General features: G+C 40.1%; 1 long non-coding RNA gene across 1 annotated transcript; it reads right to left on the bottom strand.

Annotated features, from left to right (window-relative positions):
- Nucleotides 1-12,117: 12,117 nt before the first annotated feature.
- Nucleotides 12,118-17,803, bottom strand: LOC138886881 (uncharacterized). Its single transcript, XR_011405819.1, has 3 exons — nt 17,249-17,803; nt 12,417-12,607; nt 12,118-12,332 (listed from the first exon to the last, which is right to left on the bottom strand). It is a non-coding gene; the product is annotated as an uncharacterized lncRNA (long non-coding RNA).
- Between the last annotated feature and the right edge of the window lie 4,709 nt (nt 17,804-22,512).

Raw genomic sequence — 22,512 nt, 5'->3', positions numbered from 1 at the left:
GAGAATCATACTGCAATACATGATAGTGAAATACTGAATCACACTGAGTTACATGATATTGGAATACTGGACCACACTATGTTACATAATACCAAAATACTGAATAGGACTAGACTGAGACATGTATTCTTGAACTAATTATGAAGACTGAAACTTTAACTGTTTATGACATACTGAATAAGCTATACTGAGACACATGAAAATCAAACCCAAGTCTATATTGAATACGAACTGAGCTCACAACATTCAAAATGAAAGTCATGAACGAGTTATGAAGCTAGAGAATATAAGTTCTACAACTATTCAAGGAACTATGCTAAACTATATTTCCGAGGCAATTAGTAACATAGTAAAAGAAACGTGGTGTAGGGAGAATCATTAACATTCCCAAACATAGAGAGTTAGCCTCACTGTATACAGCGAAATCGGAGGAACCAATTTCTCGCAATAAGGCATCTCGGAAGATCTCCTCGAAGGCTCCAGACGACGGACTGAGTACTCTCCCTCGAGGTCTATCAGCACCCAACCTGGGGATAACATTGGTCGTATCCCCAACGGTCATGGGGAGTTCCCGAAGAGTGTAGGCGGGGCCGGTAAAATCTATCAGGCTAGTCCGAATCTAGTCTGAGCCTGCATCATGAAGTTAGCCAGCTGTCCCATCCGGTTTCTTTATCATTAATATATTTTTACCGTGTTAGGATTTACCTTCCTATATAAGGGGGATCCTTGGCACTTTGTAACCCCCTGTTGCTCCAGCTGCCCCATAAAGAGATATAGAAAAACACTCTCTTTGCTCTCTCACATATTCTCTTGATATTAAGGCTTTCATTTCTTATCTTCTTATTTGTTCACCATTTATTGCTTATCATTGGCCGTAAAGAGCCTTCGTTGATTATTTCATATCTGTTATCCCTACCCCGATCACCCACGATAGCTCAAGGCCAAGCCCCGAAATCGAGCTCGAGGCTCCGGATCAACAATCTCGAGGCCCTGAATAACTGACCATTCGGTTTGATTGTACCTCCCTCCTTAACTTTATTTCATCTCTAAATCTCATATACTTCGCATCAATTGCTTAACAAACTAGCATAAAAATAGATCACGTATTTTTAGAGTCCCATCAACAAATTTAATTGTTATTACCATTTTCATGGTAAACAGTTTGGCGCCCACCGTGGGGCTAAAAATAATAGTGAGTATTTTCTTGCTGGTTTCGTCACACAACGCAAGTTATCCTTCACGTTTTTTCTTGTCCAAAATCTTTGATTTTAGGTCAATATGTCTAACTTAGTGAATGGAGGCGAAAACAACAATCTCGAGGACCATGGGGAGAACGCTGTGGATGTTTCGGGTGTTGGTGTGCTACCACAAAACCTTGGGAATTTTCCTGAACCAATCCCTGTGGATGCGGTATCTCGCGACGCCCAACGCATCGATATAAGCTCGCATACCGACAAGAGCATGCGTCGGGGAGATCCACAAGAAGATCAGAAAACCCCGACCAGGGAAGGACGTGAGGTTAGCGTTCACGTTATTTTTGAAATGTTGAAGGCACAATAACTAGCTATTACTCAGCTGCAAAGTCACCAAACAACTCCCAGCACGGTAGCACCGGGGACAGCTCCCCCAATTGAACAGGTACTAGAGAGATTAAGCAATAACGGGTTGATGACCGATCCTGCCATCATAAAAGTGCTCGTGGATCTCACTAGAAGGATCGAGTTGGGCGAGAAAATGATAGAAGCCAACGAAAAAAAGGTCAAAACTTACAACTCCTGGGTCGACCAAATTTCGGGCGCACCCCTGGTCCTAAAAGGCATGGATTCGAAGAAGTTCATACAAAGGTCGTTCCCTGAGGAAGCGGCCCCAAAACCTATTCCAAAGAAGTTTAGAATGCCAGAACTCCCAAAATACAATGGGACCTTAGATCCCAATATGCACGTTACTCTATACACCTGTGCGGTAAAAGGTAATGCCATAAAAATGATGAAATCGAGTCTGTCTTGTTAAACAAGTTCGGGGAAACACTCTCAAAGGGGGCCATGATGTGGTATCACAACTTAGCTCCTAACTCCATAGACTCATTCGCCATGCTAGTAGATTCCTTCATAAAGGCAAATGTCGGTGCTATCAAAGTAGTAACGAGGAAACCCGACGTTTTCAAGATTAAGCAAAGGGAAAATGAGATGCTGCGAGAATTCATATCTCGCTTTCAAATGGAACGGATGGAGTTACCGCTAGTCTCCGATGACTGAGTTGTGCAGGCTTTCACTCAAGGTCTGAATGAACAAAGCTTGGTGTCTTCAAAACAATTAAAATAGAATTTGATGGAGTATCCAGCTGTGACCTGGTCGGACGTCCACAACCAATACCAGTCAAAAATTAGGGTCGAGGATGACCAGTTGGGAGCCCCTTCGGGCTTAGTATACCTAAACAGGCTCCTAGCAAAGGAGCCAAAACCAAACAAAGAAAGATATCAGCCATACGGCGAAGATAGGAGGAACGCCCCAAGGCGCAACCCGCCGCACAATGATCGAAGGATAGACCGAGGACTAGACTCTCAGGGAATCTCCAACATAGCCAGATTTGATAGGAACATAGGGCCAACAGGGGCACTGCACTTATCAGAATACAACTTCAATGTCGATGTATCAGACATCCTGTTCGCCATCAGTAAAATCAGAGATGCCAGGTGGCCCAGGCTTGTACAATCGGACCCTTCACAAAGGAATCATAATTTAGTGTGCGAGTTTCAAAACACGTACGGCCATAGGATCGAGGGTTGCCACCAACTCTGAGAATAGGTAGCTCGACTACCTAACAAAGGTCATTTCCTGGAATTCCTTAGCGACCGAGCCAAAAATCAGTTCCGGGAAAGAGAGGCGGCCAATAAAACGAAGCAAATGAGCCACAACATGTCATCCACATGATCTTGGGAGGCATCGATTCCCCGCAGGAACTTTGTAATAAGAAGGACTAAAATATCCATCACCAGAGAAAAGCGAACCCGGGGATATATTCCCAAGGACGCCCTCACATGGAGCGAAGAGGACACTGAGACCTTGTCTCAACCTAACAATGACACACTAGTAATATTTTTCCTTGTAAATTCTTTTCAGATAAAACATGTACTCGTGGATCCAAGTAACTCAGCCAACATTATCAGGTCGAGGGTGATAGAGCAGCTTGGACTGCTTGACCAAATCGTGCCCACCACTCGAGTCCTCAACATATTCAACATGGCAAGTGAAACAACAAAAGGAGAAATCACACTCCCAGTCACCGTGGTCGGCATGACCCAAACGCCAAATTCCATGTCATCGTAGGAGACATGAGGTATTACGCCTTATTCGGACGGCCGCAAATACACTGTATGAGAGCAGTACCATCCACTCTCCACCAAATGATGAAATTCCCAATAAAGGATGGAATTAAAACCGTCTACGGGGAATAACATGTGGCAATGGAAATGTTCGCGGTGCACGACGTGGCATCGGTACCCATGCCTCCGCTCGCAAAAGAGCAAAAGGGTAATCAAGCCACACCACTGATTAAGCCTAACTAAACGAAATAGAGTACCGTACCACGTCCTCATCTCCAGTGATTGGAACATATCGATCCTCAAAACATCGCCAGCACATCTCACACTACGATATAGCCATCACCCTTTTCATTTTGTATTTCAGACTAATCCTTATGCAGGCGCCCGATCGAAGCAGTCAGAACGTTAACCTAGCTCGAAGACCTTGAGGTTTTAAAGCATCCATTTTACTCTTTTCCTTCCATCGAGGTTTTGTCCCGAAAAGGATTTTACCGGCAAGGTTTTTAACGAGGCAACATTTGCATGCTGCCTAATGGAGATTCCACAAGTGTCCGAGGCTTCTTTTTCAATCAACCTCGAACACTGAGGGGCATTCCCTCCGAAGGTTATCCGCTCAGAAAAGCTAAGAGGTGCCGAATCGGGCCCTTATAGGTAAATGATGTACTGGGACAAACAGTCGAACGAACTATGTCCATATAGCCAGGCCCCTGACGGCGAAAACGTGCACACTTGTACAAGAATATTTGTTATCAAAGAATCTCACGCACCAAAAGAGGCTTAGCACCTTTGCAACAACAACTCCTCTGCCGAAAACGTCCCGAACACTCGAGGACTAGCGTCAACAATTCAACATTGAAACGACCTTTGGGTCGGGACTTCAAAATCGTAAGCCCTTAGATAAGGAAACGCAGAAATTGCTAAACATCTCCAATGCCAAAAGTACCTCGAATACTCGGGGACTGGAATCAAAATCTCAAAAGAAAAATGCACAGCCTCATGGTCGGGATCTCCAAAATCATAAGCCCTCGACGAGGCAATACAAAGTTTGCAAAAAATGTCTCCCACGTCAAGAAACTCTCGACGACTCGGGGATTATTGTCAAGCACCACCTCTATCGACTTATCAAAACCCGAGGCCATAAGACCCCGAGCGGGCAAACTCGGTGACCTATATAAGGCAGCGATCATATCTGTAAGACCTCAAGCAAGGTATGAACAATACTTGTACCAAGTAGCCAAACCCATAAGACCTTAACGGCATGTAAAACTATAAGACCTCAATGGCATGTAAAACTTGTAGGACCTCACTAAAGGCATAGACCCGATATAGATGCTAAAACTACTTCACTCGGGACTCAAAGGCTCCAGCCAAACACAAGTGACTCCGATCACACGGATGTACTAACCTCACTAACGTGACTTGGGGATGCCTGACCGTCCTTACAAGGCGTAATAGCCATTGTTGCCACCCCACACAGGCCTACAAATTACTTCGAATCTACTTCGAAAAGAACCGGTTAAACAGGCTCCCCTCGACATAGGCAAAAGAGCTTCGACCATGTCAGCTCCAAATCACAATCTTCGAGGCTGAGCTGTTTCGATCAATTAACACACGTTCAATACGAGATTTATTTACGAGTAACGATATTACCAGTGCGTCGTTGTGGGATTACACGATCCCATCAGCGTCTTCGTTGTTGGAAGATAAGGTTCCTTCTAGTGCGCTATCCCGAGTCCGTTTTTCCCTTATGATGGATACTTTGGTTCGTTTTAGCATCGGTCCCTGGGGAATGTCGACCCCACCTATGATCATGTTAATATCATGATGAGGTTCCTCCTGCTCAGTCTGCTTGTTAGAATCGTGTAGGTAAAAAGGAGGTGTGAGAGTGGTAGGTGTACCACCCGCTCCCACTTTACTTGTCTTGTGGTAGGCATACCAGTCGCTCCCATTTCATTATATCTTTGTTGCGGCATGCAACACGATGCACATATAATATTATTACGACGTGCAAACTGATCCACATATAATATTGTTGCGGCCTACAACTCGATCCGCATATAATATTGTTGCAGCATGCAACCCAATCCACATATAATATTGTTGCTTCGTGCAACCGATCCATATATAATATTGTTGTGGCGTGCAACCCGATCCATATATAATATTGTTGCACCGTGCAACCCGATCCACATATAATATTGTTGTGGCGTGCAACCCGATCCATATATAATATTTACAATTATAACGAGAGTCCCGACAAGAGATCAATAAGGTCTACACTGTCCCGACAAGGGATTCGACAGCATTAGCAATCACGTCCCGGCAAGGGAGAAACATCTATAACTAAACTTGATACCACACCTAACTACCTCAGCTATAACCAAACTCGTTATAACATCTAACCACCTCACCTATAACCAAACTCGTTACAACATCTAACCACCTCAGCTATAACCAAACCAGTCACCACCCCTAACTACCTCAGTTATAACCAACCTCATTCTGACACCTAACTACCTCAGCTATACCCATAATCCCTACCCAACACAAAGAATCCTCAACCTAAGCATCTGTAATATCAATTAAGAATACAATGCAAGGGAACAACAATTCAACAATAGCCCGGCAAGGGGGTAACATAGTGATCTCTTCTTTTTCTCACTCATACTTCATAATTAACTTCACAACTCTAGCCAATGCTCTAGAGTTTCAATTATCACTTATACTTTCACAAATTCACTATACAACTTGAGCCAATGCTCCTCAATGTTCATAGGTCACAATTCTTTCCACAAACTTTATACAACAATTAGAAATCTTCACCAAGGCATGAATAATACAACGAAATCATAAAAATCACAATATAAGACTCACGATCATGCTTGACACCGATGTATAGATACTCATCACCATGCCTATACATCGTACTCAATATGAAGCAAATAGCAAATAGGACAAAACTCCTAATCCCTCAAGCTAAGGTTATACCAAGCACTTACCTCAATGCCTCGAACACAACTCAAGTTTCAATTATAGCTTTACCCCTTGAGTCCACTGCCAATTCGCTCGTATCTAGCCACAAGTTACTTAATTACATCAATAAACGCTAAATGAATCAATTTGAATGCATGAAAATGAATTTTCCAAAGGTTTACCCAAAAAGTCAAAATCGCCCCAGACCCACATGTTCAAAACCTAGGTTCTACCCAAAACGCCCAATTTCCCCCATGAAAATCATTAATTTGAAGTTGAAATCGTGTTAAAAGATGTTAATGATTGAAGAAAACTAGTTAAAAATGACTTACAATTGATTTGGAGAAGAAAGGTTGTTTGAAAAATCACCTCTTATGTTTTTGGGGTTTTGAAAAATGAAAAATGACTGAAAATCCCATCTATTTATACTCCTCTCTGACCCCCTGTGCAGACCGCACAAAATGGACTACGGCTGCAAAGGCCTTCCTGAGGGTACTGCGGTCCAGTGCCCTGTGTGAACCGCACAAAGTTGACTGTGGCCGTATAGCAGCGCCCTGTGCGGACCGCACATAGTCGACTGCGGTCGTACAGCCTCCACCGCGCACCACACAAGGTCGACCGCGGACCGCACTGGTGGGTTTAGAGACCTGAAACTTCTGCTTTTAAGCCTAAAACATCCTGAAACCTACCTGAAACTCACCCGAGCCCTCGGAACTCCAAGCCAAGTATGCATACAAACTCAAAAACATCATACGGACCTACTCGTGCGATCACATCATCAAAATAACATGTAAAATCATGAATTAAACCTCAAAACTTAACATTTTCATCAAGAACTCTCAAAGTCCATAACTCCTCAACCGGGAGTCCAATTCACGTCAAATAAACTCCGTTTTCACCAAATTTCACAGAAACGTCTTAAATCATATATAAGACCTGTACCAGGCGCCAAACCAAAATACGGGCCCGATACCATCATGTTCTAAGCAAATTTCATTTCAATTTTCCTTAAACAGTTTCCGAAAACAATTTCTTTTTTTAAAAAAAATCATTTCTCGGGCTTGGGACCTTGGAATTCGATTTCGGGCATACGCCCAAGTCCCATATTTTCCTACGGACCCTCCGGGATCGTCAAATCACGGGGCCAGGTCCATTTATCCAAAACGTTGACCGAAGTCAAATTAACTCATTTTATAACCAAATTTTATCATTTTTCACAAAATTTCATATTTTAACTTTTCGGCTACGCGCCCGGACTGTGCACGCAAATTGAGGTGACTCTAAATGAGGTTTTCAAGGACTTAGAACACAGAATTTAATTTAAAGCAAGGCCTTAGACCTTTTGGGTCATCACAGGGACCAAGCGAAACAATCTGTGTTATCTATAAGAAATTGAATGAGTGTTTTCCTGATCTCGGGACTTAACCTCGTGCCCAGGTATAACTTTCGATCTGGTAGATGCTCGATCAATATGACCAGTTTCAGCTCCTTGACCATCGATTTAGTGGTGTAGGAATAATCATGTGGCTATAAAATATTTGGGGACTCCGTAGTCATCATCCTTGTCTAGCCCTCGTTCCTTCGATTCTGCTGAGGCTGGTATCGGTGATTGCTATTTGGCCCCGTATTTGACTATTTAGTTCAAATCCTTCGATGTTGAATGCGTAGATGTCGGGATCACTACACCGACCGCGAACATTTCCTTGGCAGTTGGTTGTTCCCTATAAACTGTTATGACTCCACTAGGTGTTCGGAATTTCAGCACTTGGTGCAGTGTTAAGGGCACTACACTCATGTGGTGAATCCATGGCCTCCCGAACAAAATGTTGTATCTCATATCCCCCTCGAATACCTAGAACTTGGTTTCCTGCACGGTTCCGATGATGTTAACCAGTAATGTTATCTCCACTTTAGTGGTCTTGCATTCCATGTTGAATCCGTTTAGGACTTGAACCGTAGGTACGATCTGGTCTTACAGACCGAGTTGTTCTACGACCCTTTATCTGATGATGTTGGATGAGCTGCTTCGATCAATTAACACACGTTCAATACGAGATTTATTTACGAGTATCGTTATTACCAGTGCATCGTTGTGGGGTTACATGATCCCATTATCGTCTTCGTCGTTGGAAGACAAGGTTCCTTCTGGTGCGCTATCCCGAGTCCGTTTTTCCCTTGTGATGGATACTTTGGTTCGTTTTAGCATCGATCCCTGGGGAATGTCGACCCCACCTATGATCATGTTAATATCATGATGAGGTTCCTCCTGCTCAGTCTGCTTGTTCGAATCCTTGTTCCTGAAGTGGTTCTTGGCCCGATCACTCAGGAACTCTCGGAGATGCCCATTGTTGAACAGACGGGCCACCTCTTCTCTTAATTGTCGGCAGTCTTCTATTATGTGGCCATGAGTGCCTTGATATTTGCACATTAGGTTGGGATCCCTTTGGACTGGATCAAATTGTAGAGGTCGAGCCCATTTAGTATCCTTGATGCATCCGATAGTTGACACAATGGCGGGATAATCAACTTAAAGTTGTATTCCGAAAACCTCGATACTTCCTTAGGCTCGATAGGAATATCAAAATTGTTCTTGCTCATTAGTCCCCAGTTGCTCTGACCTCAGTCACTTCTCCTTTCATTTCACATAGAATTCTGCTCGGACATACTGTTTATTCGGTCTTCATTGTACGACCGATACCGATCCCTGTTTGACCTCAGTTCACGGTCAATATCTCTCTTGACTCTGTCAATGGCTCAGATAGGATAAACAAACCCCGAAGGGCCCCAATTTGATAATCTTCGATTTTAATTTTTGATTGATGCATGTTATGCATGTCGGCCCAAGTAACAATCGAATATTCTTTCAATTTTGCTTCAACTACTATGAAGCCACGCTGCTTCAAACATTGAGTCCCTGAGTGAAAGCTTGAACGGCCCAATCATCAACGACTGGTGGTAGATCCATCTCTTCCATTTTAAACCGGGACACGAACTCTTTGAGCATCTCATTATCCTTCAGTCTTACTTTAAAAAGGTCTGACTTGCTAGTTTCGACCTTGATAGCCTCGGTGTGTGATTTCACAAAAGAGTCTACAAGCATAGCAAATAAATCAATATAATTAGGAGGAAAGTTGTGATACCATATCATAGCTCCCTTTGATAGTGTCTCTCCAATTATTTTCAACAAGAAAGACTTGATCTCATCATCTTCCAACTCATTCCCTTTGATGGCGCATGTGTAGGAGGTAACATGCTCGTTTGGGTCGGTCGCTACGTTGTACTTAGGAATCTCGGGCATGCGGAACTTCTTAGGGATAGGTGTTGGAGCTGCGCTTGGAGGGAATGGTCTTTTTTACGAACTTATTGGAATCCAGGCCTTTCAGTATCAGTGGTGCTCCCGGGATTTGGTCGACCTGGGAATTGTAGGTTTCCACTTTTTTGTCATTTGCTTCGATTTTCTTCTCCCCTGATTCTACCTGTTTTTTCCGTTCCTCAAGCATTTTTATGATCTCTTGGTTAGTACGCGATTCGCTTTCATTCGACCTGACCGGTTCGTCCCTACATATGACTTCCCGGGACGGATCGGGTTCAATTCTGCTCGGTGCACGACTTTGGTTCTATAACTGAACTATCGTAGCCTGTTGAGCTTGTAACATTTCGAAGGTCATCCATAAATTGATCTCTTTTCCTCCATTATTTTGTGTATTTTAAGCTGCCGATCGGGCTCCACCACAGACGTTATTCTCGAGGTCGATAAGCAAACTTGTGTCGATAGCCATTTGCAAGTTAGCATCAAATGGGTCTGTGATTGGAATTACAACGGGATCAACGGGTGGTACCTCGTCACTGGGCGCTATGCTGTTATTTTCATCATGATGACAAGACTCATAGTCAACATGCAGGGGTGCTAATTGAGAGTTTAACATGAAATTAGAGACAGTTCAAAGAACAAGTGTAAAGTAGTGTGTGTTATGGAGATTTGTATCAAATAAGCACTATTATCCTTAGACCCACAGTGGGCGCCAAACTGTTTACCCTCAAAATCAGATAATAATTAAATTTGTATGTTGTTTTAAGGATATGGGAACTAACTTGACACAAAGCTATAAATTAAGTTGCAAATGAAATAAACTATGATAAATTAAATTCAAACCACAAGAATTGAACAGTTACAGTCTTGGGAGGTTAGCCACCCTCGAAATGGATGCACTTCGATCAGTATCAAGACACAGTTGAATAAGTGCTTAAAGAGAAAAATAGTATATTGCTTTCGGAATGCGTGTTACCTTGCCTAAATGAATTATCCTTTTATATAGTAGAGGAGTCCTACTTTAAGTACAATTCTATAAATGGTAAAAGTCTCTTGATTTGCTGATTGCTGGTTCCTCATTGATAAGTGCCGATATTCCCACCATAATATCCGACCGGTTACAATATTTTGGTCTTCTATTGGCCATGCTAATAGTGTTGCTTTGAGCTCGCTTGGGGACAAGATCTATTCCAGGATCACGGCCTCGATATTCTCGAAGGCAGGCATTTTGACCCTAGGTTCTAACTCGGTGGGATTTGGGGTCGATCTTCAATCTTTCATTGCCATGTTCCGAGCCTGGCCTAATATGCCATATGGGATCTCGATTTCGACCGTATACAACTGTCCGGAGGACTATATGTGGAAAATAATTTTTCAACCATAAATTCAATATTCTTGCTGGAGCATCTTTAAAAATAAATTGATTTTTACTCATTCTTACTTTTAACACATGAGCTTTAATTTTCACCACATACCTACTTTTAACCATGGCAAACATCAGCGATGAAAATTATGTGAAGAACGCAGACCAAGTTTTGTTAAGAAAATTTAGGCCAGGGGGAGCATTTTTATGATATTTTTATGAATTTCTAACCTATTAGAACTCTCTTTTTTGATGGAAGGGAAAAAGACTCCTAAAAGGAATAAATATCGTTCATAAACCTTATTATTTCTTGGAGAAAAGGTCGTGGTCATCTATAAATTGAGGATCTCTGCTTCTCCCAACAACAAAAATAATAGCCACAGTATAATCATTAAAAGAGTCTTATTTAGGAGAGATTTTACTCATAATATGTTTATTTTGATATTAATTTTATTTTATATAAGTCAATTGACCAAACTACTTTTAAATGGTAGTCTCTTTCACTACTAGAAATTCGGAAAAAAGCGACCACAAAAAGCGACCAAAATTAGTCACTTACAGGTCAAAAAGTGACCAAAAAATGTCCAAACTGGATTGGTCGCTTTACCTTAGAGACCAAAGTTGGTCTCTAATTAGCGACCAACTTTGGTCTCTAAGGTAAAAGGACAAAATATTCTGGGTTTCAAATATAGAGACCAACTTTGGTCGCTTTAGTGTTTTAATAATATAAATTTTGCGACCAAAGTTGGTCTCTATATTTAAATTATGTTTTTTATTTATTTATTATTAATCAAAATATAGAGACCAACTTTGGTCTGTAAACCAAATATTATATTTTAAAATCTGGAAAATAGAGACCAAAGCTGGTCGCTTTTTTAATTTTTTTATTTTTTTTAAACGTAAGCGACCAAAATTGGTCGCTAATTGCAAGAATTTAATTATTTTTTAAACATATTTTCCAGAATATATTTTTTTAATAAGAAAAGCGACCAGCAAGCGACCAAAGTTGGTCGCTTTTTTGGGTATAATTTTTGCAGCAACTTCCTGTTTTGGCAGCTATACCACCTGCCAGCATACCAAATTCCCTATTACAAGCAACAACAATAACAATACCAATAACAACAACAACAACATTAAAACCAACAAAGTATAAAGTTCAATACAACTAACACATTAAGCTAACAAAACTAAGTTAACGCTTATTACAAGCCCATTCGAAAACTGGTTCTATTGTCTAGTTCAAAGTATATAAAGTACTCAAGGAGCGTTCATTCAGCATCCTCGTCCGAAAGTTGGATTGCCTCGCCTGACTCATTAGGTGGCTGACTGCGTATGAATTCCTCCACGTCAGCTGTGAAGCGAACCTATAAGAAAAATTACATTGAATTAGTATTTCAAAATTTATACAAAAGTATATCAAAATACTTAATGAAAAGTAAAAAACTTACATATATAGCCGAGGCTCGGCCCTCGACCCACCTTTCTAGATCAGTCTCTTTCTTCTTCTTTACAATACAAGTCTCATTGAATAGCTCATCTTACTTCATTGGCATCATAAAGCTGTCTGGTGGCTTTGGTGATTATCCTCGTGGTACTCTTGGGATGAACTTGGATATAGAGAATAACTTGAATATAGTACCTAACAGGGTGTGTCTTTGATCAATTGTTGTTCTCATTAGCGACAATGATGATGAGAAGGCAATGCCATGTGTTTCAAACAGTGATGGTGTAGGTAGGAATTTAACATTTCCTAAGCAGATAAAAGAAGAGGTTATAAGGAATTCTCTACTTCATTTTCCAAGAGGTAAAGAAGTTTAATTGACAGTGACAAGGTTGATGATAATGGAAAGTTGTCCGTTGCTCATGGCAGTTCACATAAAACGGGGATCATAAGACTCTGTGATGACAAAGACGAAAGGAGGTTTTATTTTCAATTTTTTTTCAAGTCTGATCTGTACAAGCTTAATGGGATTGGTAATATTTCTTTGGATTCAGACAATAATTTGAGTGACTAAAGTATGGAAATGATAATCTGTTACACCCCGCAATATTACGTCAATATTACGTCCCGCGGTATTATATTACAACAATATTATGCTCACAGTAATAAGCCACGATGATGTTGCACCCTGCAGTATTTTACGTTGAATTTGTCGTAACGTAATTGACATCAGTCCAAGTGAAAAATTATTTGGGGGTTATAAGGATTATGCCATATCATAAGTGATGAGTAAACTCGTGAAGGTAAGAGGATAAGTAAAATCGAAGAAAACGAATTTTTGTCGAAGTTTGGCAATTTGGGATAAAATACAAATCAAGTAATAATACCCGATAATTATAAACTAGTACCATGCAAGATATCATATGACCATGGTAGTATAATACATAAAGTATATATGAAGTACTTTGAAAATAAATAGAATTTTAAGTATGTTGTGATAATTTTTAAATTATGCGGGTAATAGATTAATTATCGGATAACAAAATATTACCCGATTAACTAATAAGTGGATAAAAATTTATTAAGTCATACCCCAAGAATCGTGGCAGCCCCTCCCTTTATGTTTAAGGTGACTCATTAGTCACCTTTACATGTGCCATACAAGGATTAAATGCCTAATACACAAGTCTTATCTAATTAAAGACTTTTGTAAGGCATTTTAAAATGGGTAAGCACTTCTTGCAAGGTCAAAAAGTCAATGCATTATGCCTTAGAACCAGCAAAAACGTGAAAGAGCTACAGTGTTAGCCAATTTTGATTTCAACCAAAAAGCAGAACCATTTCTTTCGTTCACCATGCTACCCAACGTTTCAATTTCAAGAGCTACCAAGTTGTTTCTAAATTTTGAGAGTTTCAAAGCAGAGTTTCGTCCATATTTAGCAGAAGCATATTCGTTCAAATGACTTCGGGAATAGGTATGTTAAGGCTATTCGTCCAAATGTGCAAATGCACAAATTCCATAAATGACTCTATTCATAGAAGTATTAGATATATCTATGTTATTGAATTTCCATGTGTCATAATATTTTATCATCTGTTCATGGGTCTCAGAAAAATATGAAAGTTGAAAAAAAAGTTTACTTTATGATATTGCTCAAAGACAAAATGGTCTTATGAAATTTCGAAAGATTTCATTAATGTACTTTTCATGCATTTCATACATGTGCAATGACCCATGACAAGATGGCGTTATATACGCGTATATATGTAAATATATGTATATGAGATATGGGAAAAGGTTACAACGTTATATACGCACCACCACCTGATCAGCTGGTATATGATGATGATATTGCCCACAGTGGCTGAAATATGATTCAAACAGCGTTATATACACGTATATATATAAATATAATTCAAACGGCGTTATATACACGTATATATGTATGTATATATATGTATATGGGATATGGGAAAGGTTATGGCGTTATATACGCACCACCACCTGATCAGCTGGTATACAATGATGATTTTGCCCACAGTGGCCGATATGATATGATGGGATACACTCAGAGGCTGATTTTGTTATGAAACATGTACCTATGCACGACATGATATTCATGCGCATATGTATGATGCTATAAGTAATTTATGATTTGCAAAGTTATTCATACTTACAGGTTAAGTCATGTACTCTATATTTCTTACATGTCTCTTATGTACTTATTTATGTGTCTTACATACTCGACACATTATTCGTACTGACGTCCCTTTTGCCTGGGGACGCTACATTTCATGCCCGCAATTCCCGATAGACAGGTCGAGAGCCCTCCAAGTAGGCTATTAGCTCAGCGGAAGATGTTGGTGTGCTCCATTTGCTTCGGAGTTGCTTGTTTGGTTAGTATGATTTAGACGTGTATTGTTTGGTATGGCGGGACTCCATCCCGACCTTTATGACATTTATGTACTCTTAGAGGCTTGTAGACATATGTCGTATACGTGAAAGATTTTATGGCCTTGTCGGCCTATGTTTTGAGTTTATAAATGATTATGGTAGCCTATTAGGCCCGTAAGTCGTGTGTATATGATGATGTATTAAGAAAGATACGTTACGTTGGTACACGGTCAAGTAAGGTACCAGGTGCCTATCATGGCCCATCGGTTTGGGTCGTGACAAAAGTGCTATCAGAGCATTTCTATCCTAGGGATGTCTACAAGCCGTGTCTAGTAGATTCTTGTTTATGGGTGTATCGTGCACCCCACTTATAAACAGGAGGCTAAAGGGCATTTAGGATTGTCACTCTTTCTTCTTACTCTAGATCGTGTGGTAGAGCTCACTTATAGGAATTCAAATTTCGAAATTCTTTTTTATTATTCGTAATAAAATGATACATACATCTGGAAAGAAGGAGTGGAAAGAGGTAGTTGTGGAAAAGCTGAGTCAGAAGAATTGGATTTTTGTATAATGTCTACGATAAGTAAATGTAAGGTCTTTAGCAGATCATGGGTGTACTGAAAGGTACAAGCTTCTTGATAAGAAGCCTTAAGGCAATAATGTCTATCCATCTTTATGGTAAAAGACAATGAGATATTAAGAAGATAAATAAAAGTTTCAACAAGCAAAAGAAGCAAGATGAAGAAGGGTACGAGGCACCCAATTAATGAAGGCTAACAGCGTTTATAATTGAGGCAGAGGAATATAAGCCTTTTGAGTTATATTCAATAGTAACAGAGGTATATACAATTGGTCGCACCCATTCCAGATATGCCCTATGGGGATTAACATAAGTAGTATAAGAAGATATAATGGATGAATTATTTACATCAATTGACATTTCCGAAGGATATTGCAAATATGCTAATAGATCTCTTTATGAGACACCGGATGATGCCCTCTGAAATAGTGCAGCCAGATATGAGTACCACAAAGACATGCACTATAAGCCTTGACGGAATAAATATTACCTTAGTGTGACTCGTGTCTATAGTAAAGAGAGAACGTTAAGCAACTTGAAGAGCCATTGGATAGAGCAAAGGGAAGCTAAGAGCTGTCACACCTCCTTTTTACCTACACCCCCGGAAGGGAGGGTGTATATGGGAGTTTTTTCCAACTTAAAGTGACAATCGAAACTGGATTATTTTATTTAAAGATTCAGAGTCGCCACTTGGGATAATTTATGGTGTCCCAAGTCACCGGTTCAAATCCCGAATCGAGGAAAAGATTGACTCTGTATTACAGTCTGCGAACACAGAAATCTGGGTAAGGAATTTTGTTAACCCGGGAGAAGGTGTTAGGCATTCTCGAGTTCCGTGGTTCTAGCACAGTCGCTCAACTGTTATATTCGGCTTAATTATCTGATTTTAATACATGTTTTAGCCTGTGGTTCAATTTTAACTTTATAACCTCTTTTATTCAATAATATTTTTTTGGAAGATTTCAACGTTATTTAAAATATGCCTTGAACCATGTCACATAAATGCACCCGCGGTCCCGACATATTTTATCTAGCATTGTTGAAATTTGAATTTGGGTCACATAAATGTGCACCCGAATTTAGGAAGGTAATGTTATTAAAATAACGCGCCTAAAACAACTACGCGTTTTTAACTTTGCGAGGGCCATGAAAAATTCAACTAATGGCACACCTCGATTTTTTGAAGAGCTAAAATTAATTAAGTGAGGGCCATGAGTTTTGGAATTTTATTTAGCATGGCACGCCTCAAATTCTTTTAAAGAATTTTATTATTCGAAGTTGTTATAACCGGGTCACATGAAATGCACCCCGAGTTTTGGAATTAGGCATCGTAACTATGTCACGGGAACCATACCCATAGTCACAATGGTTTATTGCGCCTCAAGCAAGCTACGATATTAAATTATTTCTTCTAAACTAATTTGGGATAATTAACAAGTGACCTACACTGTCTACGTTTTCGCTTTAAGTTGTAAGCACTATGTGAAGTATTACTGACAACATATTTGGCCGAAAAGAATATATAATTACTAACATAGAGATTTAAACAAATTTGTAAAGATCTGTTGTTCATTTCTAGCCAGAAAAGCTTCGCAGATGGTATGCCAATTCTTACTTTCACCTTTGATGTCCGACATCATACACGCATTTTACTTTTGTGAATCACAATGTTCTGGTTAAGATTTTAAAACCAACAAGATAACAAAGACTAAATTATTCCAATAATGAACAGAAAAGAAAATATGCTCAAACAATCCATATGTATAAACCATAAATCGTACCCAACTAACCATCATAATGAAAATCACATCCATATATTAATCTTCGACATATCCGAATTTGAGCAAAGTTTACGGGACAATACCTTTAAGAAGGATAGAAGAAATGGAATACAGTGGACGTTGAATGATATGGAACTCAGCAAATCAAAGAGAAAATCCACAAATATAGCAGGTACAGCAGCAACACAATAACAAACCAAGGGAAGAAAAATCTGAAAAACAACTTCAAGCCAAGCTCTACATCTTCATCGAGCTCGAAGATCTCTCTTTTTCCTTATCTCTGTTTTTCTTTATTTTGTGTTTTTTTGGAGTCCTTTTAGAAGTCTCAAATCTGGGTTCGATTCCAGATTTGGAGCTGTTTTTGGGTGTTATTTTTCGCTGGAATTTTGGTCAGTTTCATGGCCATTTAGGGCTGCTTTGATGATTTTGAGATGGGGGCATTTGTGTGGTCGTTACTGGGTGTTGAAGAGAAGAGTATGAAGTCTATTTTTATGTTCAATCGAGAGAGATCAGGAGGAAGATTGAAGAACAACACTTTTTTTCTTTTTGGTTCGAGAGTCTCTCTCTTTTTGGTCTCTATCTAATTGTGCCCTATTCGTTGGTTCTTCTTTTTATGAAGATAAAGGAATGCGCTGTTTTTTTGTTTTCTAAGAGTCTTGGGTCTAGGAATTGAAAACCTTTTTGTAGGGTTTGTATAATTGGGTATTTTATATAGAAGTGAGAAAGGATGATGGCCATTGGATTAGGAGAAAATAGAAGGCTATGATTAAATCTTGCACTTAAATGGGCTAATGGGCTAAGGGTAATTGGGTTGGACCATGTCTTTTTGTGTTTCAATTTTGGGCTAAGAAGACTCCAAAAATTATTAATTAAAACCATAGCTAAATTCCCTTAATATAAGATAACTATACTACATGATGCAAAAAAAAATTCTAATTAATTAAACTAAATTATATTAAAACATGAAACTATTACATATTTTTTGTATTTTCAAGATTATATAATGATAATATTAAGGTACTATTTTTGTATATTTTTTTTACTTTATCAAAGGTACATAAAATAAAAATATTTTTTTTGTAATTTTCATTTCCTTGTAGTAAATAAAGTAAAAGAGTAAAAATGAATTGAAATAGCTATATTGGGCCAAAATTAAATATTTACGTGCTAAAATATGAAAAATCCTGGGGAGGGTCAAAAATCACATGTCTACAGCTGCCCCTCTTTGACTAGAAATGCGAAGCATTTTCGGACAAAGAACGACTAGATAGGTATTTTGACCCGACCTTTATTTAAATAAACCAAACCTAAGAGAAAAGGGAAATGTGACCGAGCCCTGGTATCTGAGTTGCGTACATATCCTTGGCTATAAAAAAATCATGTCACGTGTAGTTCAGAGGTGAGTGAGATGATGGAGCATGCCGAGGTGGAGAGCCGGTCGAGGTGCCGTTCCGCCGAGGTTCCGGTCCGCAGTCCTATTATTACATCAAAAATCAAAACATGAAAAATATTAACTAAGCCCACAACTACGAGTTACAAGATTCCTATCTATAAGTCTTCTGAAGTTTGATCTTGAGTCTTGAATGGTTCTTCATGTAGACTTTAGATTTGAACCTTGGCGCTTGTTAGCTGCAGGTGCTAGCTCGTTCTTCTACAGCTTTTGGATCAAGACCGGACATGTAGTGCTTGTGACTTCCACCATGTCTTAAGCAGTTCACATCTTCCATCAACTTCTGCATTTGGATTTACTTCTTGCCTTTCTTTTTTTTTTTTTATTGTGACTAACTTCTGTTGATCACCTCGGACTGTTGACTTGCATTCTTCCCGCGAGCTTCTTTGTTGATGACTTGAATTGCAATATGAGATGCTTTTCCTTTTCTTCAGGTGGATGCCTGATTGTTGAACTCGAACTGTATTCCCTTGCTCTCCAGGTGGGCGCCTGACTGCTGAACTTGAATTGTATTCTTGTGCTCTCCAGGCGGGCTCCTGACTGCTAAACTTGAAATGTATTCCCATGCTCTCCAGGCGGGCTCCTGACTGTTGAACTTGAAATGTATTTCCTGCTCTCCAGGCGGGCTCCTGACTACTGAACTTGAAATGTATTCCCTACTCTCCAGGCGGGCTCCTGACCTCAACAAAATAGACAAACACAAAGAAAATTTTTCTGCCCCAATTTGGATATCTGGGCAGATATGTTAGGGTAAACTGAACCACATTACCAAATATCAATAAGTACTTGAAAGCTAAAACTTGAGTTATACTCCCTTGTTATCCAAGTGGGCTCCTGATTGCTGACTTGAAATGTATTCCCCGCTGTCCAGGCGGGCTCTTGACTTCTAAACTTGAATGTATTCCCTGCTCTCCAGGCGGGCTCCTGACTGCTAGACTTGAATGTATTCCCTGCTCTCCAGGCGGGCTCCTGACTGCTGACTTGAAATGTATTCCCTGCTCTCCAGGCGGGCTCCAGACTGCTGAACTTGAATGTATTTCCTGCTCTCCAGGCGGGCTCCTGTTTGCTGAACTTGAAATGTATTCCGTGCTCTCCAGGCGGGCTCCTGATTGCTGAACTTGAAATGTATTCCCATGCCCTCCAGGCGGGCTCCTGACTGCTAACTTGAAATGTAATCCCTGCTCTCCAGGCGGGCTCCTGCCTGCTAAACTTGAAATGTATTCCCTGCTCTCCAGGCGGGCTCCTGACTTCAACAAAATAGACAAAACAAAGAAAATTTTCTGCACCCGTTTGGGTATCTGGGCACACATGTAAGTGTAAAACAGATCATATTACCAAATATCAATAAGAACTTGAAAGCTAAAACTTGAATTATACTCCCTTGTTCTCTAGGCGGGCTCCTTATTGCTGATTTGAAATGCATTCCCTGCTCTTCAGGCGGGCTCCTGACTGCTGACTTGAAATGTATTCCCTGCTCTCCAGGCGGGCTCCTGAGTGCTAACTTGAAATGTATTCCCTGCTCTCTAGGCAGGCTCCTGACTGCTGACTTGGAATGTATTCCCTGCTCTCCAGGCGGGCTCCTGACTGCTGACTTGAGACTGCTGACTTGAAATGTATTCCCTGCTCTCCAGGCGGGCTCCTAACTTCAACAAAATAGACAAAAACAAAGAAAATTTATCTTCCCCAGTTTGGGTATCTGGGCACATATGTAAGTGTAAAACGAACCACATTACCAAATATCAATAAGAACTTTAAAACTAAAACTTGAGTTATACTCCCTTGTTCTCCAAGTGGGCTCCTGATTGCTGACTTGAAATGTATTCCCTGCTCTCCAGGCGGGCTCTTGACTTCTAAACTTGAATGTATTCCCTACTCTCCAGGAGGGCTCCTGACTGCTAGACTTGAATGTATTCCCTGCTCTCCAGGCGGGCTCCTGACTTCAACAAAAAATAGACAAAACAAAGAAATTTTTTTGTCCCAGTTTGGTAACTGGGCACATATGTGAGTGTTAAACTAAATCATATTACCAAATATTACTAAGAATTTGAAAGCTAGGTACCATTATCTAGGGGGGTCCTGACAACTCTTAATTAAACGACAATTTTAAATCTAAGTTATATCTTCTTAAGGTGTGACTTATGCTAAGTTTTGCTATCCAAGCAATTTTTAAAACTACATCTCATTATCCTGGAGGGTCCTGAAACTCAAAATCATGTTTGTCCTAAAAAATAACACTTTTACGACTGAATTATACTACCCTACGACAGAATTTACGATACATCTTGTGATCTAATGGAAATCTTAAAACTAAGTCCCATTATTCAGGGGGGGGGGTAGGAATCCTGAAAACTCCTAATTGAATTCTATCTTAAACATGCAAACTTTGAAACCAACTTACCTTCCTCTATGCTATTCATAATTGTTTTGAATTTTAACTAAGCCACATTTTCCAGGAAGGTCTTGAGAGTTTACGGTCCAACCTGTCTGGTTCTTTCTTTTCCTTGAGGAGGGTTTCTCCGAAACAAACGAAATTTTCTGCCCCTGTTTCAATCAAAGAAAAATCTTGTCAGTTTAAAATGTTGTGGTTGGTTTGTGGCCTTGACTTTGAGGGCGATTGCTCCTTCACTTCCCATGATAACTGATTTTCACTTGAGGACCTTGCTTTCTTATGGACTAACCACTTTCTCTGTCATCCTTATCACAGAAAATACCCCTTCTCCGTTCAGACCCAATTCCCTTTATCTGTTGCATTTCTCATGAACTGACATTTACCAACCTTTGTGTTTCACCGAAAATATCTTTGATCCGTCCACCTAACACCCTCCATCTGTTGCATCGTGCTCTTGTGTTGACATGAATTCTAAAGCACATTAATTGCCATCCACTTAGTGCGCATTTTGTTCCTTCCTGACTTAATTCGCTAGCCTTGGCCTTGAAATCTATTGTTCCCTCACTTGTCACGATAACTTTGATTTTTGCTTGGAATACCTTGCTTGTCACTGGTTAAACACTTTTTTTGTTGATCTCATCACAGAGAATACCTTTGACCCGTTTAGCCAACATCCTCTATTTGTTGCACTGTTCACGAATTCAAATATACCAAACCTTTGTATTTCTCATAGACTCCAAAGCATGTTGATTGCGACCAACTCAGTGCGCTTGTTGTTCTTTCCTAACTTATGCCACTTTGATGTGCTGGCCAGATCCCGTTTTGTGCAATTGGAAAGCCGGTGGCAAATTTTGAAGTCATTTCTCACTTATTCTGACCAAACGGATTCAGGAAGAAGAAGTAAACAAGACAAAAGGAACAGAGTAAAGGACAAAGGAAAGAGATGATTCCTAACAAGAAAACTACAAAGTAGAAACCTATCAGATGTGGATACCAACTCTAATGACCATGACATGCACATGTTGATTAAGTGGCCTAATCTGTCAAACAAGTCTGATGTTCAACTCTTGTTATACCCCTGAACCGTGAAACTGGACTTCAATGCTCTGATTATCCAATCTGATTCACAATCCTTATTCGACTTGTAGTGCCCGAAGGGTTTTCACCATCAAGCCTCTCTCATTCTGTTCTTTCTCTCAACTTACCGTCGCCTTATGGTGCCCGCGAGGGTTTTCACCAATAAGACTCTCTCATTTTTGGATTTCTCTCAGCTCCCGTCGCCCTACGGTACCCGTGAGGGTTTTCACCAATAAGACTCTCTCATTTTCATTAGTTTTCTACTTGGACCAGAGTGTTGTCCCTGATATGAATTACCTCTCCTTGCTTGATTTGGCGTCTCTCGAAGACTGATCGGAGGGTCTTTCTTTAGACCGTAACATGGGCTTTTGGATAGGGTTAAAAAGAAAGGATATCAAAGGCTAAAAACAATTCACATGGGTTCAAAATTA

This window comes from Nicotiana sylvestris, chromosome 3 (assembly GCF_000393655.2).
Source record: "Nicotiana sylvestris chromosome 3, ASM39365v2, whole genome shotgun sequence".
Lineage (NCBI taxonomy): Eukaryota > Viridiplantae > Streptophyta > Magnoliopsida > Solanales > Solanaceae > Nicotiana > Nicotiana sylvestris.
This window is presented reverse-complemented; position numbering and strand designations above follow the sequence as displayed.